Source organism: Panthera pardus, unplaced genomic scaffold (genome assembly GCF_024362965.1).
Source record: "Panthera pardus isolate Hobbes unplaced genomic scaffold, ASM2436296v1 HiC_scaffold_24, whole genome shotgun sequence".
Taxonomy (NCBI): domain Eukaryota; kingdom Metazoa; phylum Chordata; class Mammalia; order Carnivora; family Felidae; genus Panthera; species Panthera pardus.
The window spans coordinates 47,655,559-47,662,682 of NW_026526810.1; the positions used below are offsets into that span (position 1 = coordinate 47,655,559).

At 39.1% G+C, this 7,124-nt stretch overlaps 1 long non-coding RNA gene across 1 annotated transcript; it reads left to right on the forward strand.

Moving 5' to 3' along the window:
- Positions 1-522: 522 nt before the first annotated feature.
- On the forward strand, positions 523-6,083 carry LOC109263020 (uncharacterized). Its single transcript, XR_002078048.2, has 2 exons — positions 523-686; positions 5,305-6,083. It is a non-coding gene; the product is annotated as an uncharacterized LOC109263020 (long non-coding RNA).
- The last annotated feature ends 1,041 nt before the right edge of the window (positions 6,084-7,124 follow it).

Genomic DNA, 7,124 nt, shown 5'->3' on the forward strand with positions numbered 1-7,124 from the left:
CCATGTGTCTGCTGATTTCTCTGCTCAGTTATTTTAGTTTGTAGTTTTAGTTTTTGAGCCTAGCTCTTTTAGAGGATGCCCCTACATATCTATAGTTGAGTGGTCATCCAATGGTTAGTCAGAGATTGTAGTCAAAAGCCTTAAGTCAGTAGATCTGTCCTCTCCTGATGTATCTGTAGGTGTATGAGGTATGCATTCCAAGTTCAGGCAAGTTTTTTTTGGTCTTCCCCCACTTTTACTCCCCCCTGAGCCTTTCCAGGTCTTGTGACATGTGTTCACCCTCTCTGTCAGCCCAGGGATATGTGGAGAGCTTGGGCCCTTTAAATCTTCCTTATATATGCATGCAGCCTCCTGCTCAGGCACAGATGTGCAGAGAGCATATTTAGCCCCTCATTTGCAGTCTTCTTGCTAATTTTTTCGTTAGTCTGCTGGATTCAAGTCTCACATGGGACCATAATCTCAGACAAGCTGAATTATACACCTTTTTCTTTTTTTTTTTTTTTTTTTTTGGTCCCTCTAACTTTCCTGTTTTTACTAACAATACCGCTGGGTATGCACTTCTTGCCTTCCACTCCAGATCAGGTGAGCCCACCCTGGAAGAGGAACTGTTAGTTTTCACTGCCATCCCTGTCCTGTTAGCATTACCTACCTTATCAAGCTGGAGAGGAAAATGGAAATAGCCCCAGGTAAGAATGCCTCAGAGTCTCCTTTTCAAGTTGTTATTTCCCTTTTGTTTATTTCCAGAGCCCTGAAAAGGTGGTTTTTGACTATCTTTTTTTCTAGTGTTATAGTTGCTTTGTGGGGAGGAGAGGAACTGTTGGTATCTTACTCTCCCAGAAGTTCTCTTATTTTTATCTATTCTGCTAAGTTCTTTTCTATGTACTAATTTTTCCTTAATGTTATCTTGAAAATTTGTTATCTTGAAAAACTTTATAATCCATAGAAAATAAGCACCTGTATATTCTTCATTTATATTTACCAATCGTTAAGTTTCTACATTTGCTCTATATTTATTTGTAAATATACACACATGCATGTGTAATTTATGTTTTTTCTCTTAACTATGAAAGTTAGTTGCAGACACCATGACAATTCATCATCGAATACTCAAGAATGCATCTCCTAAGAACAAAGACATTTTGCTACATAAATACAGTTATCATATTTAAGAAATTGTATATTGATAAACATAAACACTATTTAAATTCAAACCGCTCCAATTGTCATAATAATGTGTGATAACATATTTTTTAGGTTTTTGTTGTTCACCTTCAAACCAAGGGCTCGCTGATTTTCTTCCATTATGAAAAATATTCAGCCATTAATTTTCATTCACTACATATTTACGATGTGTAACAATTGCTTTTTTAATGTTCTAAGGGAATATAGCACTTACCAAAACAGATGAGTTTTATCCTCATAGCTCTCATATTGTAGTCGGGAGAGACAGTTAATATACATAATTTATGGAGTATGTTAGAGGCTGGTAAATGCTATGGAGAAAACTCAGGTCAGGTAAGGGAAAGGAGGAGTGATAGAGAGGTGGTCACGAGTTTAAATGGAATAGTGGGGGTAGATCACACTGACATGGTAACATTTGGGTGAAGAATTGAAGAAATTGAATATAGCTTCACCCTTTCATATATTCTCTGCTTCAGGAACTCTCATTAAACATAACCTCATTCTCTGTGTCTCTTAGTTGTTCTTTTGTATATTTTTATCTGTGTCTCTCATGGAATTCCTCAGGGTGGTCTTCCGGTTTGCTAACTCTTTGTGCATTCCATTTATGGAGTTTTTAATTTCACGCCCAGAATTTCTGGTGTATGTACCTATACTTTTTGTGTAATTTCTGCTTATTTTGTTTAGAAATCTTTTTAGAGAGAGTACATGTGTGAGCAGGGGAGGGGTGAGGACAAGGGAGAGAGATTGAGAATCCCAAGCAGGCTCTATGCTCAGCACAGAGCCTGATGCGGCGCTCAATCCCATGACGCTGGGAATCATGACCTGGGCTGAAACCAAGAGCCGGAGGCTTAACCAACTGAACCACCCAGGCACCCCTTGTTTAGTAATTTTTAAAAAATAGATTCTATTTCTATTTTTAGGACTTAAAAATACTTAAGGTTACTTCTAGGGTAGTTATTGATGTCACTTGGGAGTGAGGTTCTATCCAAATTGTTAACTTTTATTACCTTTCATAGAATTAATTTCCCCATGTGTATGTAATTCTAGCTTGTGGTATAACACCGAAGATGACTTTTTTTTCTTCCTTCTGAGTTCTCTCCATCTGCCCTGTCTAGATTTTTGTGGTTGCCTCTGCCTGGCCCCGTATTTCCCCAGTTCGGGAGCAGGTGTTACATAGGTGGTTTCTGGTCCATTAGGGGTATCCTCAATGCAGTTACTGAGCCAGCAGGCAACTTGGCCACAAGGCTATGTCTGTATCCTCTAGGCTCTCTAGGTGTACATAGTTTGTATATAAGTGGTAGACTCAGGCAATGATTGTTGTTTTCAGTCACCCTGGGCTAAGGGAGCTCTCCCTGGGTTACTAGTTTAAATAGTTAGCTTTACCTTTCTCCACTTTAGGTAGGACACTTGTAATCCTTGATACTCTGGAGAACTCCTGGCCACCTGTACTACTTTTGGATCCAGAACAGGTGAAACCTTACTTTTCAAGTTCTCAGAGATACATTGGTTTTTAATATCTTGTCTTTTGATTTTTTTCCATCGCTGCTGTATGTTGGCAGACGTTGAATACTCCCCACATATTAATTTACAATGCCATCAATGACTGAAAATCTGCTTTGCCATAAATTCTGTGACCTTTGGCTATTTTCTTAGTGTCTCTGGGTCTCAGTGTCTGCTATTAAGATTCAGGCATGTCTCACGACTAGTTGATGATTTGGGTAAATTAGATCTAAGGGTGTATGAAGGGGAGTAGTGGGAAAAACAGCTGGAAAGGTAGATTGAGGCTAGATCATGGGTGGCCCTGAATGCCAAAGCAAAGAATGAGAAATTCGGTTCATTGAAAATGGAGAGTTACTGAAGGTTAGGTAGCATGATGTAGAGAGATTAGTGAGACCATGCTGCAGGAGGGCTTGGAGGAACAGAGGAAATAGGCAGGAAAGCCAGGAAGATGATATCTTGGTAGAGATAGACAGGAGCCAGTGGTTGGAATGAAGAGGTGACAAGATTGAGAAGAGTACGGCAGTAGGTTTAACAGGACCTGCTGCCTGATTGAATGCAAGATCAAGGGAAAGAGAAGCACCAAAATGGGTTTTAGAACCTAGGTGATTGTGAAGATTATTGTTCCATCTACACGTATTGAGAAGTCAGGAAGAAACAAGGACACGGTGCTTTTTAGTGGTTGTGCCTTCCATTGAATACTGCAATGCCCAGCCCTTTGATGGGCACACATTAATGATGATAATTACTTTGCAGACACTAACTTCATGCTGAGTATTGTGTCCAGCACTTCATTAGCTCATTTAATCCTCACTACAGTCTTTTGAAGTAGGCTCCATATGGTCATTTTTTGGATGAATGAAATTTGAGGCTTAGAGGGGTTAAATATTTTGCTCAAGTTTAACACAGTTGACATGTGGAAGAGCCAGAAGGGTCACATGCAGGACTTTTTTTTTGTTTGTTTAATAAATTTCACTTAAAATAGTTACAAATTTACAAAAAAAAAAAAGTTGCAAATATAGTATAGTCAGTCACCATATACCCCTCACTCAGATTCCTCTATTGTTAACATCTTCCATTTGCCCCACCTAAGGAACTGATTTCATCTAGGTCTTTTTACTTTTTTTACTCGCAAACAGTCCTAATCCCTCTACTGTCTTTATTTCGCTTGGCTTATGGGTGAGCTGGAATTTATTGTAAAGGAGATTTCTTTCCTTTTCCCTCTACTTCTCCTCCTTCCCTACTCCCAAGAAGGAAAATGAGTTCAGCAGGCTTCTCCACATGTGAAATCAGTTTAACTCGCCTTCTTCGTAGGATGTAGGGAAAAAAAAAATAGCTTTTATTCTTTTTTTTTTTTTTAATATTTCTTTTTTTTTTAACGTTTATTTATTTTTGAGACAGAGAGAGACAGAGCATGAACGGGGGAGGAGCAGAGAGAGAGGGAGACACAGAATCGGAAGCAGGCTCCAGGCTCTGAGCCATCAGCCCGGGGCTCGAGGACGGGCTCGACGCGGGGCTCGAATTCTCGGACCGCGAGATCGTGACCTGAGCTGAAGTCGGACGCTTAACCGACTGAGCCACCCAGGCGCCCCAGCTTTTATTCTTTAATGGAGGTTTATGGAATAGGACATTATGTGGAAGTTATTTTGCAACCAGGAATTCACCAACACAACCGAAGAACCTATAATACAATAGGACCATCTTTTGTAATTTTAAAATTCAACCAGTAATGGTTCATCTAAAAAGAAAAAAGACATTTAGGGATTTCCTAGCAGTAAATATGCCATTCTAAAACTTCTTGATATTATTATAACAACATTTTTCCTCGAGGACCAGGACAGCAAATTAATTAGAAATCAAAATGGCAAATGTCATTAAAGAGAAATTTGATTTTTAAAAATAATATAAACGGAATGGCTTCTATAAAGTTTGGCAATAATACAGAAACTTTGAGATCAAATTAAATTTTGTATTTAAAATGTCTGATGAATAAATTGAATAGAACCGACAAAAATGTGGTTTTTAAAATTATTTTTGTTTTGATTCAGGCATAGTCCTTGTTTGAAAGATTTTGTCTCCTCACAACAAAGTTGATTTTACAGTTTCATTAATCATGTTGTGTACATAATGTACTAGACCAAATTCTGCTTCCTGTATTTCCCCAATCCTATGAACTCCAGGAACAGTTCATTTTATAAGAACAGAGGGTGAACCCAGTTCATGCATGATCACAATGGCTCTATAGGTATTAATGGTTTCATTGACTGCAAGTTTTTCTGGGTATTTTTGTACAATATGATGCAATTTCACAATCTACCCTGCAAAGTCTCTAGCAAGACTTTGTTCATTAAACAGTTGTTTTGGTTCTTGGATGCTCAACTATTCACATAATGATGCTTTCTGATCTTCCCATGAGTTCCGATCTCTGTTGTAATTGGTTAAAAGTTTTTCCAGATTCTCACCTGTCAGTTTTCTTAAGGTTTAGGCTATGTATAAACACAAGTAATAGCATATGGTTTTTGGGTGTCTATAATGGGCCAATTATCATGGTACTCTGTACATATACTTTTGTCCTCATCCTTCCAACAGCCTTTCAAAGTAGATGTTTTTATCTTCATTTTACAGATGAGAAAGAAGTGAAGGGACTTACGGAAGGACTCTCGCGCAGCCGAGCAAGTATCCAGAGTGGCGGTGGGATTACTTTAAGGTGGCTATGAACCCAGATGTTCACCAAGCATTGTCCATAAACCTAAACCATATATATCTCTAACACTGATGCTGCTTCTTTCCCTGAAAATATATGCAGATGCTGCTGTATCATTGATAAGAGGCCTGTGTACTAAAAGTGGTTAGGAGTTATTGCACTGTCCTAAAGAAATGCCTTTTTAAAACCAGATTAGGTCTGTGCTGCATAGCCCCAATCCAGTTAGTGCAAACCATGCTTTTCTCAGGTTAGAATAATGAGGAAGTGATTAGGATCCAAGATGGTTTGAATCTATTACATCACTTGCCAGTGAGCCTAGATTCCACATCCAAAAAATAGGGATATGTTGACTGTGTGCACAACATTATCACCCACTTCTTTTTTGTTGGCAGAATGTGTCTGTTCCTTTCCCTCAAGACGCTGTCCCTACTGAAGAGCTAACTCATGTTTAGCGTGAGCTAAGTACATTGGCCCCAATTCCTATTGCCAGTGATTGGTTTAGGATGGGCATATGACTCAGTTCTGGACAATATGATAAGAGAAGGGCTGGAGGGCTTTTGGAAAATGTTCCTCCCTAAATGGTATCTCCTACGTTGGAAAGAACTGATGTACAATGACAAATGTGTAATGTCTAGATCAGTGATGAGAGCCACTTTGTAGATGTCCTACCTAATAAAAGCAATTTATCTTCTTCAAGTCACCTCCTGGATAAATATTGTATGAAGTTTATTTTCAAAGCCCTTTTCCTTGGAGCAAATCAAATTATTTCCATGTTTTTGCCCACTCCAAAACAAAAATGAATAACAGAAGAAATGCTGAACATGCCCCAAATCAGAATATGTAAGGCTAACCTAAGAGGCTTCCTTAGAAGAAATGAAAAATTTTGTTGTTCTTGAAGGAAGTCTTCAAAGATTTTAGAGCCAAACACATATGGGTATGGGCAGTGTTGGGGGGCAGGCGGGGGCGGGTAATGGAGTACAATGGTCAAGGAAGAATTCTTGAGATGTATAAACTCAGTAAGTTTATTTAAGTAGAGCAGGGACTGGACCCACAGGCAGAAAAGGCTGCATTTTTGCTGTGTGAAGCTGGTGGTTATATGTTTAGTGCTCAAGGGGGAGGGAACATGCAGGGAGTATCAGAACATAAATGTCTTCTTCTAATCTCTACTCATAAAACTACTTTCGCACGATTTTTCTGGTGCTTATCACTTAGTTCAATATTAACTATTGGTGAGATGTACAGGCAGTCACAAGACCCTTTAAGAATATAGCAACCAGCACATATTTGACACTTATTGAAACTATGCAAGCTATAGGTCAGCCTTTGGAGCCAGAGGTGAACATTTTTCTGCTTCTGTCCCTCATCAGGCACCATAAGACTTAAAAAAAAGAAAAAAAAAAGAGGTTTGTCTGTAAGTCCCTCAGAATAATTAACAGGTTGCCTTTTCTGACAAAATCTATGGCCAGATAGAAACTTGCAAGTTGAAAAATTTGGAATCGTCTGACTTCCCACAGCTGCCCAAGACCTCGAGCAAATAGCTGCTCTCCTCCCTCCTTCCATTAGCCTTTTTAGAAAGGTTGGGTCACAGTCTCCCAGAAAAGGTACAAAGATAGGTGACAGGCCAAAACTCAATGCCAGACCTAGCTCTCAAGATGTGCCCTCTACTGGAGGCTCAATTCAGAACACTCAGCTGGCCAGAGAAAGGCTTCTAGAAATGGCAGAGTGATTGACATTCTTCAGT